This window comes from Hyposmocoma kahamanoa, unplaced genomic scaffold (genome assembly GCF_003589595.1).
Source record: "Hyposmocoma kahamanoa isolate Upper Pololo Valley unplaced genomic scaffold, ASM358959v1 161, whole genome shotgun sequence".
NCBI lineage: Eukaryota > Metazoa > Arthropoda > Insecta > Lepidoptera > Cosmopterigidae > Hyposmocoma > Hyposmocoma kahamanoa.
In genome coordinates, this window is record NW_020653581.1 from 305,246 (window position 1) to 321,910 (window position 16,665).

The following is a 16,665-nucleotide window of genomic DNA, read 5'->3' on the forward strand; positions in this document are numbered from 1 at the left end:
TAATGATGACCCTTAACGGGAGTAACGGGGAATATTTTCTTCAAACTTAAATGGGAGGGGAATGCTGAGGTACAATCTTTCCAACAAAAAAAGAATCATCAAAATCAGATCACAAATCGCGTATCAAACAAACAAAAAAAAATGCAGTCGAATTGAGAACCTCCTCTTTTTTTAAAGACGGTTAAAAATGAAAACTTTTGCTAGTGTCACCTCAGAACGATGAATTGTTATGATTTATTACGATATTTTTCCAACAACAACGAGCACAAGAACAAAAGTTTTTATTTTATGAGTAAATTTTAGGACAAACTATCAAAAACATAAAAACATCTTTACTTGCCATTTTCACAAAACTATGATGTTAGTTGACACGTTATTGCCTATTAGCATCCAATTTAGAATTCGAACATTGAAAATAAAATACAAACATTGCATGTTGGTCATATTTTAAATCTTCCTATTTGCCATTCGAAACACAAACTTCAAGTCACCGCGTCTCCTCAACTACTCTAAGCTTACTTGAGTTTCCGCCATCTAGCCTCAATATTTAGTTAGATTCAATTATGTTCAAGCTGCGTTATAATAAGTTATAACAATAAAGACATCGCTTGTTACCCTGGTTGTTATTCAGAGCACGTAATTAGATGGTCAGTTCCTTGAGCAGGTTATCGGATTGAATTGGAAATAATAAAGGAAACTATGCGATGCGTGATTTTGCTATATCCTGCCAGGACATGTAGATATTCTAGTAATTTCTGAGGACATTAGTTATACTAATGACAATGAGCTAAACTACAATGGGAACAAAAAATAAAAGCAGTTTCGTGGTTTCGTAGAACACTTTATAAATTTAATACTTCTATCTAGAAGTGGCGATGCAATTCTTAAAGCCGGACCAAAGATTTAAACAGACAGTTAAGCAGCGGTCTGTGTGGATCGAATTTATTCTGCCGTCGTAAGTTGAAAGGGCGCTGTGATAAAAAGTCAAAACCGAGAGAGTACTTAATGTTTAAATAAATGAAATTAAAAAATATCTACTTTTCTTTTGCGGTAACTTCATATTTATCAACGTAGGAAAAATAAAAATGTGGCAGATCAGCCTCTTTTTGCTGATCACAGCAGTGTACTAAGCAATTTTTTTTCACGTTACATGCGCCCTTTCAACGGCGGCTGTATTATTCCACCACTAAACTTAACCATATAAATAACTGGTCAAGACATTAAAACATTGACATTGATTCGGATTTAAGAAAATTTGTAATTTGTGATTTCAGCGCAAACGAGAGTTGATATTTAAAAGTGATATCAGTACCTTTTAACTGATGAGTTGCCAGGGACAGATGGCCCTTATTTCGTCTCTATTTCTGGTTATATACTCGATGGCTACTATCGAGCAGAATACCAAAAACAAGTTGATTCGACATATCATAAAGTACTTTTCCAAGCGTGCATGCAACTGCAGTCTACAATTAATATCACATTGCGACTTTTTCCGTACTTTTTCTTTCACACACTTTTTTGTTTCACCACAAAGTTTTTGTAGGCGCGCTCAAAAGGCTTCTCAGTTTGTTGGAGGCTCATTTAAAATCAATCGCCGCCATTCTGTCCGAGGGTGGCTGCGCGATTTTGGAGAGAATTCTTAATTAAGCTTGGCGGAGATCCTCTTTGCTTAATGGACGCAACGTCCAAGATCTTCAGAATGGCCGTAAATGAAAGGCGACGTCGGCTGGGCCCAGACGAGATTATCGTCGTATCTGATAAACTTTTTTAATTTACGGACTGTGTAAGGACGTAGGTATTCAATTAATCTTGCTTTTTTGCACAGCCTGCGCGTGCTTCTTAGAAGAGATATAGCTTTATTATTCTTGGAAGTTATTAAATTATACGATGCATATCACGCCCTTACTGTCGATATTAATACAATGTAATCACTGATTTGGGATATCTTTTTTGTAACAAAAGGATACTGTGATTAATATGTATTTCATACGGTTTGCGATGAGAAATAGCAGTAAACAATATACTTGTTATTTACATTGTAGAAATAAATATCATTGTTCAGCCCGGGTATTATAAATAATGCGTTCTATTTTTTATTTTTTTATAGCTCCGCTCTAGGAAAATCCTTAATCACGGGTGCCATAGACACACACGTAGACTACCGTAAATTACACCCATACTCACGAGGGAAACAAATGTAGGCCATACAAATATTCCGGGAATCGAACCCGGGACCTCTGCGTGACAATCTAGCATGGTAACCGTTCGGCCACGAAGGCAGTCTATATTTTGTAACATTTGTTTGTTTTATGATTCATTTTCGCATCTTACCAAAATGTCCCTTACATTTGAAATTTCATGATTACATTACGTATGGACTGCTGAACAACTTTATATACAAATTAATGAAAAAAAACATTCACTCATGTTATTCTATTCATCATTCATATTAAGAAGAGAGAAGAAAAAACTGATTATTATAGGTTTTTTTTTAAATTGATCGTTGATGATATTATAATTATTGTTATAAATGTTTTGTAATTATTATAATGTTCATATCTATGCAACACGGTTCCAGAGTAAATGAATTTGAATCTGATTTACTCAGAATTTAAAAAAGTAATATTGGTAGAGATAACATTATTATGAAAAGATCTTCTATTTCATTGCGCTAGTTTTGCATTTCCTATGTTAGAAGTAATTGGCCGCTTGTTATACGTTAGCTTATTCTAATATACTTATTTTACTATTCAGTGTTATGCTTGTATTTTTTATTTGCAAGAAAGAATATGTTAACATATTTCTGTGAATGAGCCCATGAGCTCCATCGGCTCATTCCGCCCGGCCCGTATCATCGGACATCCAGACGTACGGCGGCGGGATATCAGTGAGCCCATTTATAATCTGTCTTGTTTGAAGATGCCGTAAAATGACAGTTAATTGTGCAAAAGTGCTGCCCCCTTGCAAGCAGCTAGTGATTGCAGTCGATAATTAATCTTCTATCGACTATCGATTGAATGATGTTTACGCTTATGAAATAAATAGCCGAACTTATTTCATTTGATTCATCATCGGCCCATTATACGTTCAACTGCTGTGCACAGGTTCATTTGAATTGTTAATTTTTGATAATTCATTCATATACACGCTTCTTCATCTTCCATATTTTAAAGTTTTCATTTTAATTTGATATAAATGATAAAAATTATAAAAATGTGTATAACTAAAAACTGATTTTGATAATGATACACCAACTGTTTAAATAAGAATAAAGAATACAATAACGCAATTAGTAGTCATTAATGTAGTACCAGTCACAATTCAGACATTATCGATGAAGCTGTTGACAACTAATACATGACTATTTAAAATTTTACGAAAACTGGCAACTCTACAAATGTCATTTTACTCCGTCTTCAAAAAAGACCGATTATACTTTAAAAAAAGTCATTCATTCACACAAAATAAAAGACTATTATCTGTACCTATATAATCAACGTGCATACTATATCTATTGCGTAAAATACACAAAAGTTCGGGTTCATTAAGAACAGGGATGTAATTACTCAGGTCCTCCTATATTAGCTCTTTATTCGGGCCCGCTAATGCACGCCATTTATGTTTGCTTAGTATAATATTAGTTAATGATATGGTTGCCCTACTATGTGTTGTTAATGTTGAGTGAGATGAGCGTAGTTATTATAAAATGAGCTTAAAATTATGTGAAATAGAGTATAATCTTTTGTTCTCGTTATGGTTCTTGAATGGTATCGTAAATGCTTTTTCATGTCACAGGAGACAAAGAAGTTTAAAGAACTAGCACATAATTTATGGCTCTCCTTACAAAATTGTTTATTTTACGTACTAACTAACGAAACACAATGACATTCAGAAAAGACTATAATAATATAGGGATATTAGTAAAATTCTGCCTCGCAGGATTATTCATATAATTGAATACAACATAAATTTACCTAACATTCACCTAATTAGACTGCCAAATCTAATTCGTCCGTACAAATTGGAACAGCACTCTATCAAATGGATCTGAGAAGGGTAAACGTCCCAATAAGTGACCCATTTGTCACTCGTTTCCAAACAGGTGTGAGTTGAACGGATAGCACGTGGCACATGTACCTTTACAATAGTTCCTTCCGCCCTTTTTGAGTGGTTTGATCCTTGAATCGCACGACAGATAGTCTAGAATAAGCTAAATAAAGTATTAAAAATATATCAGCCAAAGTAACTTAAAAATACTATGTGATATTTACATAACTGTTACTGAATGATACGTAGTAATAACTTGTAATGACACAGAAGCACTTTAGTAATGCGTCTCCTGAATAGATAACTAAAATATAGCTTTTTTAATTCAGCCTTCATTGAGAAAGACTGTACTATTTTAAATAGGTATAATAGGTTGGTCTCAATATCTGTTTGTAATTTTTGATGACTGTATTTAAGTAAAATTTTTTTAATAATAAATTCATATAGTAAAAAAGTATGAAATAAATATACAAAATTAAGTGTGCCTAATATTTTTCTTTCTTATCTTAATATTTTACTTTACTGGCTCACCTAATATTTTAACGTCACGAAAACACGTCACGAAAATTTACGATTGCATACGAGATAAACATACAAATAAATATTCGTATGTATGTTATACTACATATTATTTGCATAATACATAAATACAATATAATATGTCAATATTCGTTTTTGTTACATTATTTTTTTCAAAATGATTCTTAACGAAACGGGCGCTTTTAAAAATCGACGCCCGGGGCGCAATATACAATCGAACACTTTAAACGTTTGATCTTTACAAACACAATACCACTGTATAGTGGATATAACTGTATAGTTGGAAAGCATATTCATGATTTGAATAAGTGTGATTAAAATTAAAGAAATTGTTGGTATACCATTAATCTTTTTTAAACAAGCGTTCAATTTGTGTACAAAGAGATAAATGTTGACAGTTTGGCAGGTAATTTTAAAATGATGTTGCCAAGTAAACCTACATAGTCTATATAGTCACATAACTAAGACCTTATTAGGGCAGTCGACGATTAACACATCTAAATCCAAAGTGACAAATTTTTATCAATCATAGAATGATAAAAAGTTGTCACAAGTGACAAAAGTAACCTTATACCAATGATATTAAGGACCATTTACTTGAAAAAAGCTCTTCAAGCTCATTCTCGTAAGGTTGATTTTTGTCAAATCTGAAGGTATTTTGCGTAACTTAGATAAAATTAACTACTTTAAGTGTAGACATATTTTGATGATGATTGTAAGCGCGTTTGTGCACTGCATCCGATTCGTATTTGTTCCGAATCCGAGAGTACACAAATCTAGAAAACTCGGACCCACTTCGGATGTCGATTGTACACTAAGTCCAATTCGAATTCAAGAAAATACTAATATCGCTTGTACATTTAGAGATATAAATGATCCCTGTGACATTTCGGATCGTCATTTCTCGGATTCAGAACTGATACGAATCAAATTTTAACTCATTTGAATTCAACATTTTAATAAATGGTGGGTAGTTCTTATGGTGAGTAAATAAGCATAATTTGGAATTAAGGATTTGCTGGATTTTTACCTTTTTCAGCACTATATCAACACAGTTGTATACACTACGATCAAAATACGACAGGAGAGATTCGAAAGTAAATTATTTACACAGTTCGATAAAGAATTTCGTGTTGTCAGTTGTGACGCAAGTAATTTTCCCTGTCCTGTCCAATAGTGTTGTAATGGACAGTATTAACGGTGGAACGGAAGCGATGTACCCTCGTTATGACTTCGTGCAAGCTACTCTTGGAACGCAAACTCACTTGAAACTCACGCACAATACACTGGACTTATGTCAGTTACGTAAGTCACTCACTTTTTATTCGCTCTATCGAGATCTTTCAACCAGAACCTAAACTAAAAGAAGTACCCGTTTAAAATGTTTTAGTGCCAGGAAAATTTAACAGGTACGATACATGTAAAACGTATTTTTTTGAATCAATAATCTTTACTTCTTAACTAAGCAAATTACACTTAAAATCGTCATATTAATTGAACTCTATGCCGCCGAACAATATACCGCTCATGCGTAGGGCAGATTCCCCTGAGAAAGACGAGCAAAAAACTCTAGAGTTTGCTCTTTGTAAATAAACATTTGTACATATTTATCATTTACAATATTTATTTCACACATCATCGATCGAAACCACCTGCAAGAGCTAAACGGGTGATTACCACGGATTTTTGTCATTCAAGTACGTAAATGCTGTAAAAACCATTATTATAAAGTTTTTGTTTTACTATAATCTTAAAACCTCGTTAATTGAAACCGGAATCTTATTATAGAAGCGCATACATTGCTCCATTGTCTTCACAAAGTCATAGATTAATTTAATCTGTGACTTTGTGAAGACAATTGTCACGAACAGCTTGTTTATTTTTATTTCTCGTATTAATGTTATGTTTATCACTATTTTTCATAACAAAGATATACTATTCTTCTTAAGAAATGAAACTATTATTACGGATTTACGGATTTGGTTTGTTAGAAAAAACAAATATACCTACGCGATTTAAATCCGGAAAAATAGTTTCATTTCCTATGTATAACAATCGCGTAAACGTAGGAACTCGATACTATTCTTCTTAACATAAATTACATTTTCATAAATGTACTTTGACGCTAGAGTAATAAAGTTTAAACTTATCTCTCAAATACAGGAGACGTAACCGTTTTCTCTTTAAAGTGTTGTGAATAACTTATCACCATACATTTTGTGTTCACGCTGAAACTCCCATTACGGTTACTTATTTCAGTCCGTCTCTACTATTAACTGTTATAGTTATGTAATAAATACGGCAATGACCACAAAGGCTTAACCTGTTCATGGACAGTACTTAATGTTGGAGTTATAAAATATTGCCTCTGCCTTTGCGCTTTGAAATAAGAAAAAAACAATTCTGTCTTCCCTTTTGTCTAGTTTTTTTGTTAAAGTTAAATTTTGTGAATACAACTTACAGTGAAGAAAACAATTTTTTGTCTTTTAGATTTATTTAGTTTATAATAGAGCACCAAACACTAAAATGTTACTACTTTTCTTTGTGCCGTAATTGTTTATTTTAATTCAATATAATAATTACGCTTTACCATTGATGGCTGATCCCATCAATATTCTCTGTGCCTGGTCTCTCTGTGGCCGAAAGGTTATCATACCGGAATGCCACGCAGAGGTCCCAGGTTCGATTCCCGGGCCGGGAGAAATATTTGTATGGTCTACATTTATTTATCTCGTGAGTTTGGGTGTAAATTGTGGTTGTCTATGTTTGTGTCCATAGCACCCGCGACACAGGCTTTATCTAGTGCGGGACTATGTTGAGTGTGTGCGTTATTAAAAAAAATATTCTTATTTAAATATAGAATGATCTAGCTAATTTTTTTATTTTGTTTGTGTTTTTTGTTTCGTAATTATTTATTTATGTTTTACGTTGAATGTTTTGGTTTTCTTCTGTTTTGTTTCGTTTTATTTTTTTTTGTGGTGACATTGTTGTAAACAAATAAATATATTCTTTTTGTTTCTTTTAAATTGCTAAAAATAGATGCATTTTAGAGATTTTTTTTTTAATTAAACTTACTTTTGCTGTTAGAAAATTCAATGACTGACAAATACTTATGTAACCTCATACAAACATGTCGGTGTCTGCTGTACTGTCAATGTAATATTGACAAATTATGTGTAAATCATTAAATTTTTGTCACTACATTTTTGACGGCCTCCTTGGTCGAGTGGCTTGCACACCGGTTTTCACGGTGTCGCTATCTCTGAGGTCCCGGATTCGATCCCGGCCGGGTTAGTGTAGAAAAGTAACTTTTCTATATTATTTTGGGTCTGGGTGTTTGTCGTAAAGTCGTTGCTTTCGATTTCCATAACACAAATACTTTAGCTACTTATTTTGGGATCAGAGCAAAGTATATGATGTTGTCTAATATTTATTAATTATTTATTTATTGTTGATACTCCTCTATGGATGGATAAGCAGTGGGTTGATACTACACAAAAAGCACTTGGAAATCGCACTGCAAAGACCGTAGGTTTTTTGAGATTCATATAGCGAAACGGGGCCCCCGTAATATAATTTATAAACGCCGTTACTGTCCATGAAGGGGTTAAGAAGTGAATAGTACAAGTAATTATGTATAACTCCGAAATATTTTTACCAGAAGAACAAAACACCACCGGCCTCTAGTTATTCCAGTAGATTTGTCTTTCTCTCCGATAATTGCTGGCCAATCCGTTCTCACCAGTTCTCCTTTAAGTTTGTTACCGATACAAATGTGCGGTTGACGGTGCTAAATGGACCTGGTTACTAACTAATGCAACGTTGTCTAACTCGCCGTGGAAGTTGCGAAAACAACCGCTGGTTTGTCAAGAAGACGCGGACACGTGACGAATGAGACTCGTAAACAATAGGAAAACAAACAAACATCAAGGGAATTGCTCGGTCATATCTTTGCATAGTTTTGTTCGGAAGACAAAATAGTCTTGGGAACTGGAGATTTTAACAGTGAAATTGAGAAATTGGTGGGAATAAATAAGGCGTAACCCTCGGGCACAATGTAATAGTATCTACTAAGAGATAAGTTTAAAGGAACATTCTTATGTACTCGGGTTGCAATACATTAGTTAACCTATTTGTGTCGCCAGGAAGTAATGTGAGCATTACTATCCGGTTTGAAGGAAAGGGTAATTACATGCACATGAGAATTGTCAACTTATATCTCAGACAGACAGGCGCAGTAGCAGTGGCCTTCAGAGCTTTGTGATTTCTAAGCTTTCGACAAAAAAGGCTATACGAAACTTTTCTTAACAATGGAACATTTTCTGTATACACACATCAAAAGTAAGTAATGAAAGTCAGATTTTTTAAAGAATTTTTTAAACACCAATGGATTTTTTTTTATCAATTTATTTTCAAATTCAAATTATGATATTGACCAAAAAAGTCAATCTCGCCCTCTCGGGCCCCATTACCACCGGAGTCGCGGTAGGACCCCGCGGCTCCAGCGCCAGGTGCGCGCAGGAACATTGTGAGGTTTTTAGTGGGTTGTGCTCTTGGGGACCGACATAGTCCCCAGGAGAGAGTCCCACATATCCCCGCCGTCTCCCAGCGGCGGGCAATGCGTAACGCATTTTCCTCATGGTAATAAAAAAAAGGTTAGGTTAAGTTACGTTTAAAAAAACATTTACCTCTCAAAATTACTTTCGAGGTTATGAAAATCCCAGTTATTTCTGGAAAATGTCGTTTTGGGCATCTGATAGGCAACATAAACAAAATGACACAACAAAATGGCGGAACAAAAAATGTTTTGATCGCGATGGTATTCCCACTGCCATAAAATTATTGACAACCTTAAACATAATCTTTTATTATAATTATTGTAGAAAACGAAATTAAGTAAAACTATACATTGCAAAATGTGAATTGTTGCATATTTTATTACAGTACATCAACTATGGGAAACTACCATTTAAAATGCATTTTCTTGCTTGATAATCCCCTTTGTTGACATTTTGGATATGTAATTATGATTCGTACTATAATTTGTAATAGACAATGCCATAAATTGATACGCATATTTATCAAAGTTCAAAAAATAATTTTTGCTCATGGTCAATATTTGAATAATATTGCAAGGAATGTATTTCATATTAAATAGGAATTAATTGATATCCACGGCATATTTGCAAAACATAAACTACTACACAGAATATTGATCAGCGCCATCGAGTATATAACCAGAAATAGAGACGAAATGTCATTTAATTTGTTTGAAAACTATTCTGCCAAATCATTTCCGTGACAACTGCGCTCCGATTGGTCATCCCGAATGCGATTGTTTCAGTTCAAATCGACCATTTTTACTTGAGCTTTGCTATAATGGACGTAAATTGAAAAATTACATATTTCATATTTAATTACAGATGAAATGTGATTCCGTATGTTTTGTCATACGAAAGCGTTGTGCCTCACTCCTGACTCGGCTACGAGGCAGCACGAATGGCATCCTTAGCACCTTTGCCGCTAGATAGGACTCTCCGATGGTGGGGCGCTGGGTGCAGCTGCACACGGCACCAAGCCGGTAGCTGTGCCTCGAGCCTTTCTACAGGGGAATCTCATTAATTAATAAATATTAAAATATACTTTCCCAGTTGTTACTAACACTATTTTTTTAAGTTTTTTTTAAGTTATTTTGTTACTAACACTATGGATTTATAGTCCGAAATAAATGATTATTATTATTTTTTATTTGTAATAGATGTTTTGCTGTTTTTCCCACACCACCGAATGGAATAGCCCCCCATTGTTAGAGTAATTATCTTTATTACGATAAATACAGAATATTTTTGGAATATACGGAGACGTACACACAGGTCAGTGCACAACGCCAACACGCTGTACTGTTTCAGCTTATTAATTTGTGATGTCAGCGCAAATGAAAGTTGATATTTAAAAGTGATATAAGATCCATTTGTCTGATGAGTTGCCAGGGTTGGATGGCCCTTATTTAATTTCTATTTCTGGTTATATAGATATGAGACGGGATTTTGACTATTGTCCTATTGAGTTTTAGTCCATGACTTAATAATATAATGCACCGCAATATTATTATCACCGATTTTTCGGCCACTGCATTAATGTGGGGTGAAATATGAATGGTTAAATCAGACATATTAAAGAGATTAATTTAGCGCAAATATCTATTATGACGTGTATTGGACAATTTTGGGAGCAGGCGGCAATTTTGCGCTGTGTCCATGCGAACATTCTGATGGGGGCCACTAATTTACTTTTATTATCACGCTATGTCCGGGGCCCAATTTGGTCATTTCGATTTAGTCGTAAAATTTTGTTAGGCGAAGTTATAGCGCGGTTTTGCGGACTCAGTTATTGGTGTTCAATTTTTATGTTATTTACCTATATAATGTAGAAATAACAATACAATTTGCCTTTATGTCATAAATAACTTTTTTTTTAAATAAAACGATAGATTAGTAATTTACATAAACAATAATGAGGTAGACACTTCTTTATATCACGCAAATACTTCTAGTTTAGTAACTGCCTCCATGGCCGAACGGTTACCATACGGTATTGCCACGCAGAGGTCCCAGGTTCAATTCCCCGGGTCAAGAGAAATATATCTGTATGGTCTACATTTATTTCTCCCGTGAGTTTGGGTGTAGGTAATGGTGGTATGTTGAGTGTGTGCGTTATTTTTATTATTATTATTGTTATCATAGTTGTAAAATGAAAAAGGTGTCACCGTTTACGTATCTCCACTATCTGCACATTCGAATGCCCCTTCATCTCAATCGCTGGTGTTGCCATTTTACTGTTATCGATTCTACTCAAAACAACTTCGTAGTTTCAAAAAAAATCAAAACAAAATTTAAAATTAATACTAATTATAACAACGTACCGGACTATCACACCAATTACATGATCTCAAATCAGTGAAATCCCTTGTACTAAGAGCAAAGAAATTCACTCCGAAACACTACCCGGAACACCTAGCCTAGAATCAATTTAAAATAGTTCAACCTCATCAAACGCCCACAATAGGTCACCGATATTGCTAAAATCAACAAAATGTGTCAATAAATAGCTGGCGTTGACAGACTTTTCGATGAAACGAGCCTTTACTTAACAATACAAATTGCAAAAGACATATTATAAGTACTACATAAAACCAAAACATGTAATTACTAAAGTCGAAAAATAATCTTTAATATAATTATTAATTCAAAGATCGAACACAAAGAAAATTTCCTTCGATCCGGTTGGACCAGAGTCCTCGTCATACCGTGGCTGAGCGATATAGCGTGGCTGAGTGTTCGTGTCCACCCTGATCGAATTAATAACAAACTAGTTGAGTAATTTCACAAAAACAATTGAATATCATGGTAGTAAAACATTTGATTTTTATCAGTAGTTACTTGCTGACTTCCACTTATTTACCAAATATAATTTTATTGCCACAACAGTAAAACGATACCATTACTCCTTTCCAGGAACATAAAACTATACTTTACGTCTATTAAAATTAGAATAGTCCGGTTTAACCCTTTCACTGACAGTACTTAAATAGCGCCGTACACAAAAGCTTCAGCACTTTTGTTACCGTAGTGCTTATTTTTTTATGTAATTTCTTATTATAATTGTACAGATTACAGAAAACAGATTAAAACGCTATTTTAATAGGAAATGAAACTATTTTTCCGGATTTATATCGCGTATATTTTTTTTTAAAAACAAACCAATGTTTCGGGCCCTTTATTGATCCCATGGCCACGGTTGACTGTTCATGGTCAGTAACAGCGTTTATCGTAAAATTAAACATTACATGTCACTACGAGGTACCCTGCTTTCTGTTCACTGTTTCTCCATGGAGAAGTATCAACGACGTACTGACAAAATTCAATGATTTAAATTGGACATTTTATATTGAATCTAGATAAATATCACGATTGACTGTGACCATGGGACCTGTGAAGGGCCCGATACGTTGGTTTGTTTGAAAAAACATATATACGCGATTTAAATCCGGAAAAATAGTTTCATGTCCTATGGAAAAACATCAATAAATCTGCATTCCAATGACGACTGTACACAAGATTCGGAATCACGAATATATAAATTGTGTGATTTTGTAGATGGAAAAAACAGCAAAAACAAAATAAAAATTACCTATTTTGAATAGAAAACTAAATTATATAGAAGTAAGTATACATACCCATCTTAAAATACTAAGTACAAATTAACTGTGTGGTGACAGATTTTTTAAATGCATGAATGCTATCATGGAATATGCATACTTATATTGATTCAATATAAAATGTTCAATTTAAATCATTGATACTTCTCCATGGAGAAGCAGTAGATGGCAACTACACAGAAAGCAATTGGAAATCGCACTGTAAAGCCCGTAGTTGGTTTTTTGAGTTCCATATATTGAAACAGGGTACCTCATAGTGTCATTTAATATTTAATTTTACGGTAAACGCTGTTCCTAACCATGAACGGGTTAACAACCATTAAACTGTATGTCTGCAAATTATACGTATCTTGAAGCTAGGCTGGGTGCCATGTGCGTTTAAATTATCGACTAAAACTCGAGTTATAGTCAGAGTGAACGAAAGCCGGGAGGTCTACAAAGAGGTTTTCCATTCATTTTCCCATTAGTGGGGAAATTTGGACGCCCCTTAAGCCATGCGTCGTTGGTTGACATGCATTGTGCCCGTGATTAATGGTGTACAACGCAATTTTCTTCCGGAAAAATGTGAGAAGCTTTTTTTTGATCGTGTATTATGGGAAGGACTATGTAGAGAAACACGTACAAGTATGGTGTCATGGCGTTTGAGTTAGCTTTACGTAAGACGGTAGTAAGAAACGCGCCTACTTCTTTTAGAACACAACGCACTGCTATTACAATAGTGTTGTAACTCAAAATATGTGAAATTCAAGATTCTATCATTATTGAACGGAAAATTTGATTCTCAACGCATCAATAAAACCGTCGTTAGAATTTTGTAAAAACAAATAAAAGATATCTACTTAACTCAAAATGACACACGATTTATGTGAGCCATTACTGGCCGAAACAGTCCTTATTCAAAAATATTAAATTATTTTTTCTCTTTTATATTTAAATGTATTTACGCAAGTGCGAAATTGTTTAGATATGTGTAATAAACCTTAACCTATGAATAAATTTTAATGATCTTTCACGGGTAGCGAATAATTTGTTTTTCATCGATTCAGAGAAAATACACTTTTTGAGTTAAAATACTATTGTATTTATAGTGCGACATTTTGGTGTGGAAAAGGAAACACAATAAGTTACTTTTTGATTTCAAATGTTGTTAGTCATTTGAATAAAACTTTTAAAATAAGTTACTGTTTACTAAATATAGGGTATATTCTGGAAATGAAGTCGAGCTCCTTCGTCCAAAGATGTATTTACCTATATCAGCCGCCAAACGGTAATGTGAGCATTACTGCGTTCCGGTTTTAAAGGGAAAATGGTGCTAGTGAAATTACAGACACATGGGACTTGTCAACTTAAATCTCAGAATAGGCGTAGTGGCAGAGCGCCTCAGATCTATGACAAATGCTGGCAACCTACATACAGGACTTTTTCCAATGTGTAGCAATCGTTAAAATCTAAGAACGCAATACGGAAAATGTAAAAATAAATTAAGGAAGTACTTACTGGCTAGAGAGAATCGCTGTGGACAGATAAACCCTTAGTGGTTTTTGAGCTACAGCTGCTTGTAATATGTTTAAGTTTTTGTAAAAGTATTAAATAAATTAAAAAAAAAAAAAAAAACATATTCACTTTCCTAATTACTATCTACAAAAACGAAACAAGCTGTTTCCAAAGAAAGTGGCAAAGATCTGAGGGACATTGCCACTGCGTCGGTCACCCTGAGTCATAAGTTGACAAGTCCCATGTGCTTGTAATTCACCAGCACCCTTACCCTTCCAAACCGAAAGACAATCATTCTCACATTACTGCAGGCAGAAATAGGTAAGATGGCAGTACTTCTCTGGAGGAACTCTTTCAAAAGGAGCTCTACTGCTACTAAATATCGTTATTTTATCATCTCGCGGCGCGTCAAAATAACGTAATACTGCTGGTTGCTGTAACATGGCTCTTTGTTACTCTACGTCGGAAGATAATGTGCCTAAGCGCGTTTACGCATTACATTCGATACAAATTCGTTCCGAATCCGAGACTATTATTATTATTATTATTATTATTATATATATTAGTTATTTCTCGGATTCGGAACCCCTAGTAGACCCCTCTCGATCTCCGCCCGACATCCGTCCGAAACAATTGCTGCCAAATAAGCAATACTTGACCAAATGAAAAGACGCGTGATGCAAATGAAGCTTCATACTTGAAACGTATCTTTTAATTTTGTCGAATATTATTTATTTGACAGTAATTGTTTCGGACAGATGTCGGACGGAGATCGAGAGTAGACCCCCAGATACGAATCGAACGCTCTTATACGTAGAAAAATATGTATTTGGTTGACACAGTGTCAAAAATTTATTTTCAAACCTTTTCCTTTCTCTACACCCGTTACAAAACATCAAGCTAATAAAAACAAGCACGTTAGTTAGCAGCATCGTCGCATCAAAGAAGATAATGGAAGCAAAACAATTCTAATGTCCCGTATAGAGTTACGACAAACAGTCGTCGCGTTGTCGGGACGTCGTCTGACGACTAGTGTCGTATTACGAGCACATGCTGCCTAAAGGTCGTGAATAGATCACCATGTTTGTACAGCTATGGAGCATGTAAAAACATAACAATAAGACGATACTAGAGAAATTTCTGCCCTCTTTGTTATAATTAACGTAATCGATGTTAACTGCCTCCGTGGCCGAACGGTTACCATGCCAGACTGCCACGCAGATGTCCCAGTTTCGATTCCCGGGCCGGAGAAATATTTGTATGGCCTTCATTTATTTATCTCGTGAGTTTGAGTGTAATTTATGGTTATCTATGTGTGTGTCCATGGCACCCGCAATACAGGGTTTCCCTAATGCGGGGATATGTTGAGCGAGTGCGTTAAAAAAAAAGGAAAGAAACATTTGTCATATAAAATGTTTATTTCAAACATCACAGATCGAGACTAAACAGGTTACTACCGCGGATTTTTGTCATCCATGTTCGCAGAAGCCATTTATTTTTAAATTTTTTATAATATTAAGTGACGGGACAATCTCAATCTGATGGTAAGCTACACGTCTGTCCATAACAGTTGCAATGCCACACAGAGCTATAAATCGCAAAGATCTCAATCTCTCCTCTCTGTCTGAAGATCAATGCCACTACGCCCGTCAGCGTGAGACATAAGTTGACAAGTCCCATGTGCCTGTAATTTCACCAGCATCCCTTACTTCTTCCCTTCTTCTACTTCAAAACCGGAACTCAGTAGTGCTAACATTACTGCTTGGAGGCAGAAATAGGTAAGGTGGCAGTACTTCCCCGGACGAACCCCGGAGCTCTATTGCTACTGAAATTTTTATTAAGCTTTATTATAAAGTTGTTGTTTCACTTTAGTTCCATGCCTCCCGGAATCTTATAAAAGCGTATGTACTCCGAGTGGCACTGTAACTGTTAGGGACAGGCGTGTCGCTTACCATCAGGCACACGACTTGTTCGTCCCGTCACTTGGTAATATAAAAAAAAGGATGGCCCGCAGGCGGACAGTCCGTCCGTACGTACCATACGCATAACTATGAAACCTTAATTAAGAGCTATACTGATATGGGTCTAGTTGCTTTTCTAATATAATGAGTCACGATGCAAGCGACTATATTATTATAAAAATCCTTATCTGTCTGCGAATTCTTGAAGACCTAAAGACTTGTTGTGTTGAATCACTTTCTTGATTGAATGTCATTAGATGTCTAGACATATCCTTCATCATTTTTAATAGCTTATGTACGTCTGACAAAAAAATTTAAAGTGAATTATTGACTGTATTGAGCTCGGCGAAAGTGATATTTGATTGTCTGATTGATAATACAACTGGTCTTGAAAACTGTTCTTTA